The following is a 17,589-nucleotide window of genomic DNA, read 5'->3' on the forward strand; positions in this document are numbered from 1 at the left end:
TGACCTGACAAAGTACCCCTACTTGTCCCAAAACTACTTGGAAATAGAAGGCTTGAACAAATGACTGTTTATAACCTGGAAGAACTCTTACTAATTCCCAAGATACAGACACATGTGCACAAAAGGACTCAAACAAGGGGTTAGTTGAATATGCCATGTTGTGATATTGTCTCATCTGTAATACTCTGTCTTGTTTTTGGTTAGATTCATTTATTGTGTCCAACTTGGTTTCTTGAAATTCTCTGATTCATACATATGTCTAAAATCGAATTAATCATTTGAATTCCCATTCACATACAAATTATTTGTTCAGTAGCTTTGTTTGTTTTTCCATAATGTAGAGAGGACAGTAATAAGCATATCAGCCTTCTAGATTTCTGTTTAATGTTGGATCCTTACTAGGTCAGACATATCCTCAGCTAGCATGAATCAGAGAAGCTCCATTATCTTTGAGAGTTCTATGCTGATTTACACCAGCTGAGGATTTGTCTAGATATGTGGGTTATTCCAATAAAAAGTTAATCTCAGCTCTATTTTTAATGCCCTCTAACAATTACTCACCTCAGCTGAGTCTGTGGGCATTTAGAATAGTGTGCCAATGAACCAGCAGGACCATGTCAAGGTACAGCACACTACCTAATACAGGTGCGATGGTGCTTGTATTTGTTAGCATTGCGGTAAGCAACCAGGTTTTGAGTTGTGTCCCATAGAAAGGGAAAGTAGTTTCCCAGGTCTATTTCCTGTAGTCTGTACTAAACAAGAGGGGCAAATGTATAACTCAGGGAACTTTTACATTCCTCTGTGCAAACTGAAGCACTCTACACTGGCTGCATTCTACCACCTATAGCAATATAACCAGCAGCAATGAAACAGTGAAGAACAGGCCATGCTTCAGTTCTCCATGTAACAAGAAACTTTTCTGGCAACTACAGTATGAATATTATTTTACCATGGAGTTATTCCTGTACTAATATAAGTGATTTGGATATATTCTGCTGGATAATATTGCCTGAGTTTAGGGTGATGTGATAAAAGGACCCATTAACAGGTGAGCAATTCATGTATATTTACACTCATGAATTCAGTTCATGAATGGTTTAAACAGCTAGGATGACACTTCAAGTCTACACATGTCATTATCCCTTGACCTAGAAAATACTTATAAAGCTGAGAGCTCAGTGGCATTTACTAAGGCAGCCCCTGAAACCAGGTGAAGGATTGAGGGGGTATAGCTAACTCAAGGTCATGGGATGAGGGAGGCTCTCTGCTGCTCTCCCTGTGCACAACAAAGGAAAGGTGCATCCCACCAGTGTTTTGTAATAATGAAACCCAAGTCCCCACATGAACCTGTCAGTTTACTGCCAATGCCTGCAAACAAACAACTAACTGAACCCTGCACTGTTTGCACAGTTCTGCCCACGTGCAAATCTCCCCATACAGTTCTCAGAAACAGTCAGTGCAGTCGCAGTTGCCATTGGGTTCTGAGGGGTAATGAAGGAGCTGTACTTCATGAGTTTGATTTTTTTCTGATGTTCTCCAAAGACCACCCAGGATGTAACCTGTCCTTTCTCTGGAAAGAGAGGGTGATGAGGAGATGCTCAAGCACTTTGTATCCAACAATGCCATTCAAGTACTGTAGTTTGTCTTGTACAGGATGGGAGTCTGGTGTTACTGTGGTCCTTGATGTAGGGGGATGAGTTATATTGCCTTATTCTTGGGCCTTGAGCTGATGCCATGGGACAAACTGCAAGAACTTGCAGGAGCTATTCCATAGGCTCTGATAATCATCTTGGATTCCCACCTGACAAGGAAACTCCAAAGTTGCCTTCAACCATTTACTTTTTTGTCTAAAAGAGTGATATTATAGTGAAAGCAAGGGAGAAGGAGTTAGGCATTCTGGACTCTCTTGGTAACTTTGCAACAGTGTTCCTTTTTAGTACTGGTCCAATAACATTAAACCCTCTGTGTCTCATTTTGCCCCAGCTGCAAAATAAGGATAATGATTTCCTACCTCAAAGTTATTGTGAATTCAAGTTTATCTATAAAAAACATTAGGGATTCTCCCTAGAACTATATACATTCAAATTATTCTTTTTTTTTTAATTGCAACACAAAAATCAGAAATACATATATATTAATCTGAAATACATATATGGCACAAAAAAGAAGCAGCAAAGGAGAAAAGAAAAAGGAGGACAGAGGAAAAAGGGAGTTGGAAAAAAAGAAAAAAAAAAAAGAAAAGTGTGCAAGGAGTAATAATGCACTAAAACCAGCTTAGAATTTAGTTGCCATATATTCTAAAAAAATCTTTCCAAATTGCATTAAAACTTTTGAAGCACTTACACCTGCAAAACAGGATTCTCTCCATGGATGCTAACTGGCCCATTTCATATTAGGCTATATTAGGTTTCAACTTTTAGACATGTCCTACTTTACCAATGGAATAATACAATTCTGCAAGTCACTAGTAAGGCCTGCTATGAGTTACTAGAGGCACAGACAGAAGAGGGTTTTTGAGCAATCTGGCCCATGAAAGCATTCTGCAGCTATAACTTAACACATGTGCATGACTGCAGAGTGCTTTAAAAATGGCTGATTACATGAAAAATTAACCCTGGTTAAATCAGGTATTAAATCAGGCCTGACCCAGGTCCCCCCCCCCCATACCCTAGTTGGGATAGCTGGGGGAGGGAGGGGGTGTTTGAGGTGAGGGGGCCCCATTCCCTACCCACTCTCCCTCATCTCTCATTCAGCAGCCGGCAGCTCTGTGCTGGCTGCTCCTAGCTGCTGAATGGCCAGGGCTTGGGCGGGTGTGAAGGGAGAATGGAGCCCTCAGGGGCCCAACCCACTCCCACCCCAGAATACCCCAGCTGGGGTAGCTGGGGTAGGGCCACTGAGGGGGTCCCATTTCCTGCCCCCTCCCTCAACTCTGGCCATTCAGCGGTTGGGAGCTTCCTCTCATCCCTAGGATTGGGGGGTGGAAGGGGGGGGACAGGACTGGGGAGGGTAGTTCAACAGCCTCCTGGGAGGTTGCTGGAGCACCCCAACCTGCCAGCCTGGGCCAGTGCAGGCTGCCTCCTGCCCCCCTCGCCACCAACCCAACAGGCAAATGCCAGGTTGTGGGGCCACTCTAACTCATGGCACTTTACATAAGAACGTAAAGCTCCATGAGTTAGAGCGGGGCCCTCGCCTCTGTCTGCACCCTGAGAATTTCTAGGAGAGCTTATTTGAGTATATGCAATGACGGTAGCATGACTCCCATCCTGTGTAAACACAAGCCACTGGAATGGCACTCTAAGGTGCAAAGTGCTTGAGTATCTCATCATAATCCTCTCCTTCCAGAGAAAGGTTTCATCCTGGGTGGATTTTGGGGAACATTTAGAGAGAATGAAACTCATGAAGTATAGCTCCTTTACTGGTAATTCTGGGGTGGGTGTCTATCCTGTTAGAGCTGTTCCATTTTTTGTATATAATTATTTACTGAGCAAGGGAGAGAGAGACTCAGTGGATGCATCTACAGGTCACCTTACGGTGATGTAGTGATTATGTGGGTCTACATGTGGTCAGCAACTATGTCACTGTAGTGGTGTGCTCCCCCGGTATGGTGTGCTGCTATGGCAATGTAGCAGTGAAATCTAGCCGTGCACGACACACATGGCACAGTATGGGCAATTACTGTGCCATGCTTTAATACTCCCAAAAAGAAGTATTAAAGCATGGCACCATAGCAACATCACCATATGGTGATATGTACACACACACAATGATGTTTAACTAGGTTAGGGAAGAGGCAGGGATATTCTCTCATATTGTAACCAGAAACCCCATTCTGGGCCTTAGAAAGCCATGACAGTTAAGTTAAGCCAACAAAAGTTAAATTGAAATTGCTAATATTTCTGGTAAAGTTTCACATTTGGTATTTTCTACTGAAAAGGTTTTCCACTTATTTTGGTCATCACTATATCCCTCAGGATTACAAAAATTATTAGGTCAGCAACAAAAAAATGAACATGGGAACTACTGATATAAAAAGCGTGAGACTGCTTGTTGATCTAAAAGATTATTTTGAGCTAACCTATATGATAATATAGACAAACTCAAGATTCAGGGGCCATTATGAAAAGATTGACTAAAACCTTCATTTTCCCAAGGGTCAAACATTTCCTGTAATACATATTAAGCATGTTGTGACACTGTCAAGTGGTCAAAATTGTGTTCAGTTACTGCTGGTAGAACCCAGAAGGAATTCTGGGTAGCATCAATTCTCAGTCATGGCACAGTTCTGGATTGGGAAACTTGCCATTTTTCATTTACGTTAATTTCTGCAACCTTTTCTCCAGTTTTCCTATGTACTTTCCAAAGAATTACCCTCAAAACAAGGTCATCCAAAACCACCAAGATTTAGATTTACCTGGTTTTGGAATAAAGCAGCAACAACAACTAGCATTTACATAGGGCATTATGTTTCAAAGCATGCTACAAGTATGAACTAATGAGTTAAGTAAACCTGTGAGGCACTATAAAGCAGACAAATTGCCAAAGCCCTTACAGCAAGACAGTGCCAGGGATGGGGGATGGGTTTAGAATGGAGGTCTACTTTCACAAAAATCTGCAAACACGTTCAAAGCCTTTCCAAACTGTTGCTAAAGGTTGTGAACTTTTGACAAACCTAAACTGAATTTCACATTTTAAGGAGTCTCTCTTACTAGTTCCAAACAAGAGTTCTTTACAGCTCTAGAAGAACTGAAATGGAGGTGTCAGCCCATCTCTGTACCATCCATTCTAAAGTTCTCCAGATCATGCTTATAGAGATAATCAAGGATAAGTTTTTGATTAACAGAGGAATGGTAGTAGGAACTGTTCACCACAGAACTATTTCATTCTCTTCTCTGAGTCCAATCTTTGTCACAGAGCATAGGTTTAAAGGGCAATATAAAACACTTGAATATTTACTTACTGCAAGTGGAAGGGGTACAGTATCATGCAACATAAAAGATGTAAAGTCAAATGTTAACTTATTACAGAAACTTTATATCCTCAGATAGATTTTGGAACAGAAGGGAAAGATACACATCTCAGAAGCCAAAAAAGCACCTAAAATTCACTCTCTTAGACAAAGCATTATCAGTTGAAAAATCAATATAAATTACTTAGGAAATGTGAATAGTCTCAAAACTAACAACACTAGAATGTTGCAGAGCAGATATCTGAATGGGCCAGTTTCTATTTGCCATGAGTTTATACACTAGTTAGTAACTATTAAGCAGTTTTTATTTTATTCAGCTGCCAGCATGTTTGTGTTTCCTCCTTCCAGATCATAATCACTTCAGTAAACAATGCAACCAAGTGCAGGCAGATACAAAATGGTAGCCTGAAACAAGTCCCTAAGGCTGCTTTCAAAGCTCAAAATGCTTCATGTTCATAATAAAGAAATTGATATTTGAACAGAAAGGCCTGTGTAGAAGTAATCTTCTTGGACCCATTCTGGGATGGGACAGCACCAGTATGTTTTGGAGTGATCCTCATAATAAGCTTTAAGGCAGTGTTAAACTTGAGAGACCTGGATTCTTTCTGGATGGAGCAGGTCTGGCAACCCCTACAGCTATAAAGAAACTAGGAGAAAGACTCCTGGGTATCTATTTTTGTGCCCCAGGTGAACTCCCTCCTCCCTCTTCCCCCCCCCCACAACAAAAATCAGTCTCTGAATTGTTTGTTAGCAACATTTCTTAACAGTGACCTGAAGATGGCTTTTACAAGGACAACCCACATTTTGCTGTCACTTCATCACAGTACTTTGGGCTTACTTCATGCAACATTAAATGACCACACTAGAAATTCAGCAGCTATAGCTTTTACTGGGCCAGTCCTTCACTTTGCTTATAAACTTCAATGTCCTTTTTGAGGGTTTGGAATAAAGAAGTATAACCCAGAACTAGTGTGAAATGAGTCCTCCCTACACAATAGGGCAAGTGCTCTTAGGCTAGGGACAGAACTTACACACATGGTACACAGTTTAAGTCATTAGAAACTGATTTAAACCTATAACAGAACAGAAGCTCAGTGCACATAAACCAGTTTCAAAATGGCTGAAACTGATTTAAGATAACCCTGGTTGAATGTAGTATCAGACTTAACTGATTTGGGTCAAACCAGTTTATGAAGCTTCTGTCCCAGACCCCTTCCTGGTTAAATCACAGTCCCCCAGCATGCTTTCCAGCCCTTGGCTGGGCTATTCTGTCCTCTCCAGAAGAGAAGGCAAACTCCAGCTGGGGTCTGGGACCAAGGAGGCAGGTTAACTCTCCTCCCTCTAGTACAGAGCTGCTAAAACTTACTGATGGCTGTGACTGTGGACTACACATCCCATAGGTACCTGGAAGCAGGAAAAGGAAGTGATGAGCAACCCTGCAGAGTCCTGCTGCTATGATTCTGGACTGCAAATCCCAGAGACCTTGGGGGAAGCAGGAAGAGGAAGTGAACACATGGCCCAAGCTGGCTATGTGCCAAAGAGCCGTGCTTTAGCTCCCCCCTGTTTTCTTTTCTGAGCCATTGCAGGCATATGGCTGCTTTTCCTGAATCAAAAGTAAATGTATGTCCAATTGTTTCTTAGTAAGACTGAATCGATGCCGCCTCAGGCTTTTTGACTGTTTGTACTTAGCCTTAGAGACAATAAGGAGACAAGAATGTGACTGCTCATATAATGCCTCTGCTGGTCAACCCATAGAATATTCTTGCTAATGTTTTCCCTGGGCAAGGTTTCTGTCATCATTGCCATGATAAAGCATAAAACTTTAAGGACAAAAATAGGCAGCATGATTCACAGAAAGAAAAAAAAAGAATGGTGATGGGGAAAAATACTGATGTTCATAAATTTGTTTCCAGGAAGAGTGCATTATTTAAAGTATTGACTAGCAAATGATGCCTAAAACAAGTATACAGTCCAATGTTGGAGAACTTTCTACAATGAAAGGAATTTTCACAAAAATCTTTATAAAGCAGTTATATTCACTTCATTTAGGAACAGTAAAGCAAGCAGTTATACTTCATTTAGGAAATCCAAAGTCTTCTTGGAACTGCCTATTCTAGATTTCATCTGCGTTGTGTGGGAAAGCACTACTTCAGTGATTTAGCAATCTCAGAATACAGACAAACATTTCAAAATACTCCCTTCCTCATAGCTGTTCAGCCTGCTTCTACATGCATTGCTGCACTGCAGCATGTCACACTGGGTCACATTTAGGAAGTGAAGTGTTAGAAAAAAAATCAGAAAAAAAAAGTAGCTTAACATTCACCTATCCCATTCCGGATATTATTTTAGAACAAAATTCACCACAGCTGCTCACTGTCTTATGTACTTATGTAATAATATAATGTGGAAGACCAAACCTCAAGTCATCAGGGGGCAGATTCTCATGAGCAAAAAGATATTAATAAATTACTTAATATAGAGAAGCAGATATGCCTATTGCTTAGAAAAAGTAAATATTTGAAAAATAAAGTTACCCATATGTCAGCACAATGGTTTTCATAATACAAGCTAATACTAAGTAACAAGTATTAGGAAGTACTAGGAAGAGAAATGGCATCCATTTCATATCTTCAGTTTGGTCATTTTGACTTACAGTATAAAATATGCACTTCTTTCACGCAAGCTTAATAATTACATGCCACAGTTTGGTACACAGGATTTCAATTAAAAATCTGATAAGTTACTGTAGTTCTTTTTGAAATACTAATGTGATTATTTTATACAGTGATGTGTTTGTATTACAATCTGGGTTATATGGCCAGATACACAGGAGGGTATGTTAGGTTGCAAAACTCTTTTGGGAAATACCACTGGGCATAAGTAACTAATAAATTATTAAAATGCATTGTTTATAATGCATTGGTTCTGAGGTCCCAGAATTGGAATTCTGATTAGGCCACAGTGAACAGCAAAGTCCTTAGCATCCCAAGGTTAAATATTGCTACAAAATATATTTACTACATAATAAAACATTCAGAGCTGAATGTGAAAATTATGTGAAACCTCTTTATCAGGTGCAGCAAGTTTCTGTAGTTGAAATGCAGGGAGTGAATATTTCTAAATAAAGAATAACACTTAAGGAGAGAGCATTTACTGAGACTTTACAACCTAGTGGAAAATCTTAGACTGATTTAGCCTCGCCAGCAAAAAGGGGAACCATGAACATGTTAGCTACCAAAAAAGTGAAGAAGTGGATGAAATACTTTCTGTTCTCCTGTGTTTTATCAAAAAAAGCTCAGATATTCAGTAGGAACAGTAAGAACAGGTGGATAGAAAAGGAATCTGGCAAACTGATGGAGAATGAATGTGTACTGGGGGGACATTGGTATGATCCATGGCCTTCACCTTGAAGTTCTTAATTAGATGCTGGAAGTGACACAGGCTTGAAAAATTACAAAAAGGTTTTTGAATTGGGGGTGGGGGGGGGGGGAAGGGAAGGTTTGAGGAGTTGGGAGGGGAGGAGAAACCAGGAAGACAGAGTAGTCAAAAATATGAATGGATTGGAAGGGCCAGAAGGAAGGGCAGTGTTAAGGGGTGCTGCTGTAGGAAGTAAAATGTGGCTGAACAGAGAAAACGTAGATAGTGATACAGGTTTACTTCGCTTTATGCTGTACATGTGTTCCTAGAAAATGGTGGATAACTCAAATTCGCATAAAGGAAACCCACTTTACAATGTAACAAACAGTGATACATTCCAAGACCTTGACTGTACCCATTTCTACCACTTTTACAGGACAATTTTGGTACTCACCAGCAGCAGACAGTAAACACAAGCACAGGGTGGTAGTGAATGTTACCATAATGGGGGTGGCAGCTAGTCACAAAGGAGTGAAATTACCTCGCATATAATGAATTTTTGGTATAAAAAGAGTCATTGCATAAGAGCGAATTTGCACAGACAGAACCCGCATAAAGCAAGAGAAACCTGTACTTCAGAGAAGAGGCAATGTTTAAATGAAGATTAGGTCAACTGAATGGCTATTTGGAAGAGTAGGATAAATAAGCCTGGAAGCAAAATGCAGAAAGAAGAACAAGAAGCCAGAAAGCAAATGGATGAAATGGGACTTTATATCTTCATGGGAGAATGAGGATTGGCGATCATGAGGAGAGGAACAGGGAGAGCCAGGTATAACAGTCACAGAGGAAGGTGGCTATGGAGCAGCATGGTTACAGATGGTTGATAGCATAGACAGAGGGAGAAAATATTACTGGGGGCTGAGTGCATGCATCAGCACGAGAACTACATCTCCCATTGTGCTCTGCACAGTGTGAGGCATGCACAGCTAGCCTCTTCTTCCTCAGCCGTGCGGAGCTGAGTGCGCGTGGAGTGCTGGCCTGGCTGCAAGCTGAGCAGCGCCATGGTGTTGCTGCTGTCGCCGGCCACCAAGAAATTAGTTTGGGGGTGGCTAAGCCTCCCCAAGCCTGGGGCCTTCTACTGCCTGTGGTTGATAGCAGCTTTCCAAATTTGGAAAGGAGGGCAAAATCATGTGAATTGCAGTTTGAAAGATGGGAAGAATTTGGAGAGCTGGGGAACAGTGAAAGTGGCAGGAACAGGAGAAAAGAATTGTGACAATTCTTTGAACCGTGTCTAAGGGGAGGAGTTTGAGAAAGTGAGTAGCAGCTGAGGAGGGAGTAAAAAGTATAAGGGAAATCCAGGATTCTGACAAGCCCAAGATGGAGGGAGTTAATTCCAGAAGGGCAGTGATATTTTTAGAACAATGCAACTTCTTCACTGTTTATGATTAACTTAGCTCTAGACAGATTTTCTTACTTATTAAACAACTTCATATAAAGAAGTCTAGAGGAACCAGTAATACCCTCTTACAACAGCTATATCACATGTGCATATCAAATATGTTGCAAAACGTGTTCCTTTTATATGCATGGACTAAAACAAGATATCACTTACTCTTACGCACACATAGCCAGTAATGCTTTATGCTTATAGTATTCCATTCTTTTGTATGAACACTAAAGGGATGAACAACACAATGTTCTGTGCCAGAGAATTGCTGAATTTATCCAGTATATCAGTTTCCCACATAGTTCTGCAGTATTTCCATTTTCTGAATCCTCCATTACTGCTCAAGATGATTCACTAGTTCTTTTTCCAAGCAGAGGGTAAAAAAAGAAAAAAAAATCCCCAAGATGTGTACTGTGGGAGCAAATTCAGCAAACAAATTTTGAAAGAGATCAACTGTAAACTGCAACATCTTTATTAAATAAGTCTTGCATTATAACTCCCTTGAGGATCATGCTGTAATTAGAGGGAGAACATAGCTTAAAATTCCCAGGTATGTGGTACATTTTGCTCTCAAATCCACCAAAATCTTTTAGCAGATTATACAAACTCAGACACGTTTGTATAATATAAAAGTTTATTCAAACATCGTCCCAGTTTGTGTCAAACAAACTTCCTTTCACCTGTTCACCCCTTTAGTGCTCAGACAACAGAATGGAATACTACAGCTGCTTGCAGATCTTAAAAAAACCCAAAAAACTGCGCTTTAGCGGATGCAGAAGCGTGTTACTTTGACCTGGCTCTACAGTGTCTGTATAGATTGGATGCTTCAGCAGGGCTTTTTGGTGCTTTCAGATAAAGCCGACTGAATCAACTATTAGATAAAAGTACCAAAAAAGCACCACTAAAGTGCCTGATCTTTACAGACATCAGGTGAGCTGGGTCCACCTAACGTGCTCCCTTATTCTGGGTATGCACCAAGTTTAAAATGCTGTTTTGCTTTGTTTTTTTAACATCTGCAAGTGTTACAGTGTAACAGCCTACAAGCATAAAGCATTACTGGCTACATGGGTGTAAGAGTAAGTGATATCTAGTTTTAGTCCTTGCAAAGTCAGGAGTTGTTATACATGTACAGATCTGAAGGCCTGTAGTTTTAGGTAGAGATGGGCCAGGATTTGGGGTATTCATATCACAATCTAGATTACATTTTGTCTAGTGTTCAAGTTTTATACTGAGATTTGGTTCACACTAAACAACAAAAATCTAAGGAACTGCTCTCGCTAACATGGTAAAAAATGGCAGACATTTCATGAGTAGCTTGTCCTTGCAAGGTTGTGGTGGACCAAAATCTTGTAAGAACAGCTGTCTCCATTCAATATGGGCTGTATCAGAAGTAAAAAGGAATCTTTAAGGCAGTAGGTCCCAGTGTTTTCAGGCAGCAACCCATTCGAGGGCTCTTGATTCTCTCTCTTGTCCAAACACAAATGCCACGACTGAACTTCTGCACAGTTCTCAATCCCACTCCTACATGCTGTGAATGCTAGTTTGGGAACTGTGCATTAGCTCTAGCCCCTACAGTAGGAGGGGATTTAAGCACTTAAAATACAAGGATATATATGCCAACTTAAAAATCTAACACCACTCCTATTTCTACCTCGGAGAGAAGAGAAAAGAAGCACTTCTTTTTTGTCGTCTTTATATCTGCAGACCTGGTTTATTATTATAGGGATGCTCATAAATTAGGAGTAGATACATTTTCCCCCCCCTTTGAATGTAAAAAAAAGTACCAAAGCAATTGTTCTGTAATAAAATAGTTTAAAAGAGGTACATGGATTTATAAATAGCTATGGGGGAAGGCAGGATGCATCTGGCAGTTTATCAACCCCCAAAGCATTGTTCACAGAATCATAGATCATTAGGGTTGGGAAGGACTTCAGGAGGTCATGTAATCCAACCCCCTGCTCAAAGCAGGACCATTCCCAACTAGATCATTCCAGCTTTGGCTTTGCCAAGCCAGGCCTCAAAAACCTCCAAGGATGGAGATTCCACCACCTCTCTAGGTAACCCATTCCAGTGCTTCACTACCCTCCTAGTGAAAAAACTTTTCCTAATATCCAACCTAAGATATTTGGGTTTGGCAGTAACCCTAAGATTGCTGGGTTATGGCAAATATTAGGGGAGGAAGTTCAGGTTGTACAGTAGTTGTTTATGAGTCACCCAATACTAAACAAATGATCAAATTGTGAAAGCAAACAAAATGTTATCATACAAGTAATACCAACATGCATGATAATGACGTTGCAAAGTTGAAACCAGGATGCTTCATAATAACTCCCATTTGCATTTATCTTTTGCAATCTACTGTATGAATCTAAATTAAAAACTTTTGTTGGTATTTTGAAATAATGCTAAAGAGGTGTTGAGTGGTGGCTGTTAGTATTTCATACCACAATGATATTCTTATGTTTTTAATTAACTTGGTTAAATTGTGGTCCGCAAACACATGGGCCTTGATGGCTAGGGTGGCCCCTTCTGGTGGGTTCCATTTGACTTACATTTGCATAGTGTATTTCATTTTGAAGAATCCCGACACATGATGCATAAAAATAATACAATCCTTTCCACAACTTGAAATGCAGCTTCCTCTCAGAGGAACACAGTGCAACATGCTTAAGGTAGAAAATAAATAATATCTTTTCCCATTGAAATTAAAATGGAGGTTATATAGTCTGACACAAGAGTTAATGATTAAGCATAAGAAAAGTACCAACAGCAAAATGATCATCTGAGGGTGCATCTACACAAGATGCTAACTGTGCAGTAGCCTAATAACACTGCTTAGTAACATGCTGGATAAAAACTGTGCTAATATGCTACTGCAGTAGTATTAGGCTACTGCACAGTAAATATCACTAACAATCCAGGAGACGGTGCTACTGCGCAGTAGCACAAGTTACTGTGTATTGACTTGGTATTTGGCTATCCAAGTACTAAACTTAATGCGCAGTAATTACAGTGCATTAATGAACGTGTAGATGTGTCCACTGTGTTGCTTAAAGACCTGAGTGTCCTGATAAAGTTTATATGGACTTTTTTTTTTTTAATTTTCTTGAGGCTAAACAGCTCTCTCAAAAGTACCAGCCAAGTCCACCATTTTTCCAAGTAAACGTTGAAACTTTAATAAAAAAGTAACAAAAAGGGTAATTCACTACAATTACTGTTAAAAGAAAATTATACTCTTTTCATAAAGCAATGGACACACAATCTACCACATAATTCATGGCCTCTGCACCCTGGAATTTATTTGAATATGAACAACCCCCCCCCCCAAAACAAACAAAAAACAAAAAACAAAAAAACAAACAAAGCATCTCTCATCTCCTGGACAAGCGCAAAATTTTAGGTAATGGTCCACCACACAATATAAAAGAATTCCTTTAGAATAAGTGTTTGAGGTATATAAATAAAGATGCATATTGTCAAAACAATTCCAGGTGGCATAACTAGATTCTCTTTCTGACTTTGTAAAATTCCCCTTGCATTTTTAGACTCCTGCTTGTTAGTGCTGACCTGTTGAAGAGCAATCCAAACACTGACATTTTATCCCAGAGGTAAGCCTAGTGGTTCCATGCTGGTAATGTGTGAAGGGATTTTGATATCTCACTGACTGCTTGTTTCTTTGGGACTGTTCATATAAGTAAGGATTTTTAGGAATTGTAAATCCTTTAGAATGCTTTAAATCCTTCCAAGAGTTGCTAGATTCCACAGGGTGCATATAACTAATTATCATAATTACTTTTTAAGCTGATATTTGGGTGATTTTTTTAAGAGACATTTTCTTTCATATATTGTTACTACACTAATAAAAAAATGGTTTGTTCAGGTTTTTTTGCATCAGTAATGTGCTTGTCATTGTTGCCATTTACTTATGTGCCCACAGAAGAAAAATAAAAGTTCAGCTGACAGAAAAACAAGAAAAGGTCCTGGGGGCGTCCTCTCCTCCGATTCTGTAAAAGAGACCTTAGTCTTCTTTTATCATATCTCCCTCCAGAACTAGGCCTGTGCAAGTAGGCAGCTATTCAATCCGGCTTCAGATCTGGCCACTTTGGATGCCAGCAATCTGATCCAAAGCTCCGGACCGGGTTTCCGCTTCGATCCAGCTTCGGAGCCACCTCGGAGATCTGGCCATGGGGTATAATGGGGAAATCAATGAAATATCTATAACTTTGTTGTTTTTTGTCTGATTTGGATGAAACTTGCAGGGGTGGTAGCCTCTGCTGAGAGCATGAAGTCTACCAAGTTTCAAGAAGATCAGTGCAGGGGTTCGGGGGAAACTGCACCCCAAATTCTTGAAAGCAAAACTCATGTCACGTGTATGTTACACCACAGGGGGGTGAAAACTGTAGGGGTGGTGGCCCCTGCTGAGACCATGAAGCCTGCCAAGTTTCAAGAAGATTGGTGCAGGGGTTTGGGGGAAACTGCACCTCAAGCTGCAGACAAGCAAAACTTGTGACATGGGTGACACTGTGTGTTAAGGCGCAGTAGGGTGAAAGCTACAGGGATGGTAGCCCCTGCTGCGGCCACGAAGCCTGCCAGCTGTCAAGGAGATAGGTGCTGGGGGGTTCTGGGGCTCTGCACCTCTAGCTGCTGACAGACAAAATTCATGACATGGGTGCTTGTGCAACTGACTGTGTCTGTCTTGGGGCAGCTGACTGTCTGTATTGATTATTTCCACCACCCCTGCAGTTTTCACCCCCTTGTGGTGTAACACACACATGTGACTTGAGTTTTGCTTTCAAGAATTAGGGGTGCAGGTCCCCCTGATCCCCTGCACCAATCTTCTTGAAACTTGGTAGGCTTCATGCTCTCAGCAGAGGCTACCACCCCTGCAGGTTTCATCCAAATCAGAAAAAAACAACAACGTTATAGATATTTCATTTATTCCCCATTATATTCTATGGCTGAATTGGCTCTGAATCTTTTCCAAAGTGATTCAGAAGCTTTGAATCGATTTGGAAAGCCTAAAGCATCCAGCGATTCGATTCAGATTCATAGATTCGGCCTCTGAATCATCTGAATCATCTCTGAATCCAAATCACGATCCGAAGCTTTCCATGGCCCTATCCAAAACCCTCATAGAGCAAGCTCCTTTCCATCAGAATAGGGCTGATTACACATCTTTCTCTGGAGCCAGTAAACACTTTTCCATACACTGACCAAGAGAGGAGCTGAAGAGTGACAGAGCAATTCTCCTTCCCCACCAGGTTGGTGCAGTGCATTGCCAGTTCTGCAGTTCCACTCCCCCCTAATCTGGGTGTACCCCGCTGGGTACATCTGGGAAGTGGTGTCAACATATCGTTAGAACACAATGTAAGACATTTCTTCACATAATCCTTCCCTCAGCAATAAAGCCTAACTTTATTCCTGGATGTGAACAAGTCAGAACGCCCCTCTCAAAAAAAGAATTTGGTCCTTTGGATTTGTGGCTGTTCTTCACTTGCATATTTGGCACCCAACTTCTAAGGTGACAGATATGTTAAAATCCACAGTCCTTGATTAGATTCCCCTGTTCACTTGCAGTTAGTCATCAATGCAAGTTTATTTTTTTATGGTTTTAATTCTGTACATGTACTTTAGATAAAATTCAGCTGCATTAGACATTTATTTATTTGTGAATATAAAAGTTGTTGTGGGATAACACTGTGTATTAGTGTGAACTTCGAGGATATGTCAGCCTGTGGACTATGTTGCATAGTCTGCAGTAATCCTTTGCAAAAAACACAGAACATTGATTAATGTTTGCTGAGACTTTATTTTCATTAATGCATTAGGCAATGTCTTGGATGTTTTCAGTTTGCTGATGATACAGCAGAAGGGAAAAAGTTAAGATTTGTTGCTTACAGTTCCTTTAACAAGCACATCTCTTAAATGTGACACTATATCTTGGTGCTGATGATGCAAAGCAGAAGAGGAGCAGAAAGAAAAGTCATTTTTAAGATTCCACGTCTATACCAAAGAACAAGCATTGGCAAAGTGGAGGCCATTCCATTCACAAACTGCTTTTGATGCTGCTGGCCCTCAGAGGATCTGCATGCTTCAAAGGTTGTGCAGTCTCAGAGCCCGCTCCTTGTTCTCAGGGTATTTATTTCTAACCACAAGCTATGGAATGTCTCCATACCTACCCTAGTTCACCCCATTTCCATTCCCAGTCCACTATCATACCTAAATCATTACTTATACCTGACACGTAAGTAAGGACTCACTCATTTAGGCCTCAAAGAATCTGCCAGAGGAGCAGACTTTTCACTAGCTTATCAGTTGTAGTTCCTCCACATAAAGAATGTGAAGTTATGCGGCTTCTTTGAGCTTCTGCAACCGGGGCCATGGAGACCTGACAACTTATTAGCATCTGCTTTCCTAGCCTAGCTGGTACTCAGTGAGTAGGGAAGAGGAAGCTTCCTGTCCAGACTTCTCACTTAGGGGAGCCCCTCAAACTGCATATATCAGTAGATAAAGCTTACACACCCAGTATGCATCAAGGGAAAGAATGTCTACTAATAAAATGCTCCTGCCTATAGCAAGGAAGGCAATAAAACTATATGGTTGAGTTACTGCAACCTAAGGACTACAGAAACTTCTGAGTTGTGTGGCCTAGTAAGAAGGGGACAAACTCTAGTACAAATAGTGAAGCAAGAGTCAAAGGAAAATGACTATATAAACTTTTATTTCCCTGAAAAGTTTTGAAACTTTTGTATGAAATTTATTATTTTGTACTGCAATATTGACCAGATGCCCTGGGTAGAGACTAGTATGGCTATCAGAGGACAGTCCAGTTTTCTGCTACTCTGTCCTCTACTGATATGAAACCGGACACCTTTATGTCCTCTATTTTTCTTGAAGAGAAAAAGTCAGTCAGTCTCTATGGCCACCTCTACACATTACAGGTATTGTAAAATTACTTCAAGACAGCTACAAGTGCAAAATAGCTATCACACAATAAAAAGTTCCAACCAGCTATAAAGTTAGACCTCAAAAAAGTGTACTAACTTTACAACTGGTTGCTATTGAGCTTTAATTTGCACATGTAGCAGAGTCTCCTCTGTGGTTGGGAACTCTGTCAGCTGACAGTACTCCCAGCTGCAGAAGTACACCATGCCCAGCATGAAAGCCCCTAATCCTGGGGATCGCAGCATGATCCCCAAGGCTTGGGGGTGCGTGAAACCCTCAGACCACGCAGGGCTCTTGGCCACCACAGCTGGGACCGAGAGATCCTCCAACTGATGAGGATCCTGGTCCCCACTTCACCTCACCCACAGCTGGGACCGGGAGCCTCATCCATTACAACACTGTGAGGCACAGTCAGGACTGGGAGCCTCATCAGTCGCAGGGCTCTTGGTCCCAGCTGCACATGGCCCTGGTGGCTGGGAGCCCCCTCAGCAAAGGGGGGCCCAACCATGGGAGCCTGCTTCTTGCCAGTGCAGGGGAACCCACAAACAGGCAATAAGGCACAATTGACTCTAATGTGGCTCACATGTGCCATGGCAGGAGATGTGATTGTGTGGATCACACATTAGATCCAACCATACCTTTACCTGCACATGTAGAGGCAGCCTGTAGTGCCACCCTGCCTTGCCTTCTGTCTAAAGTCAGGCTAACACAGCTAACTACCTCTCTGTCTCAGAGTTTACAATATGAGTACTTGACTTGGATAGCTCATATTGTTTTGAAATTTATTTCTAGAATCCAAAACCTTTGAACATTTTATTCCAGTTGGGTAAAGGAAGGAAGGTAGGAGACATTTTCTCTCCTTGAAAGTCTAGTA

The 17,589-nt window shown here is 41.0% G+C and overlaps 1 protein-coding gene across 5 annotated transcripts in view; it reads right to left on the reverse strand.

Moving 5' to 3' along the window:
• The window catches only part of RBM47 (RNA binding motif protein 47), a 142,533-nt gene that overhangs the window by 76,719 nt on the left and 48,225 nt on the right, over positions 1-17,589 (reverse strand). The gene's annotated exons all lie outside the window — the stretch shown is intronic.

Source organism: Alligator mississippiensis, chromosome 2 (genome assembly GCF_030867095.1).
Source record: "Alligator mississippiensis isolate rAllMis1 chromosome 2, rAllMis1, whole genome shotgun sequence".
Classification (NCBI taxonomy): Eukaryota; Metazoa; Chordata; order Crocodylia; family Alligatoridae; genus Alligator; species Alligator mississippiensis.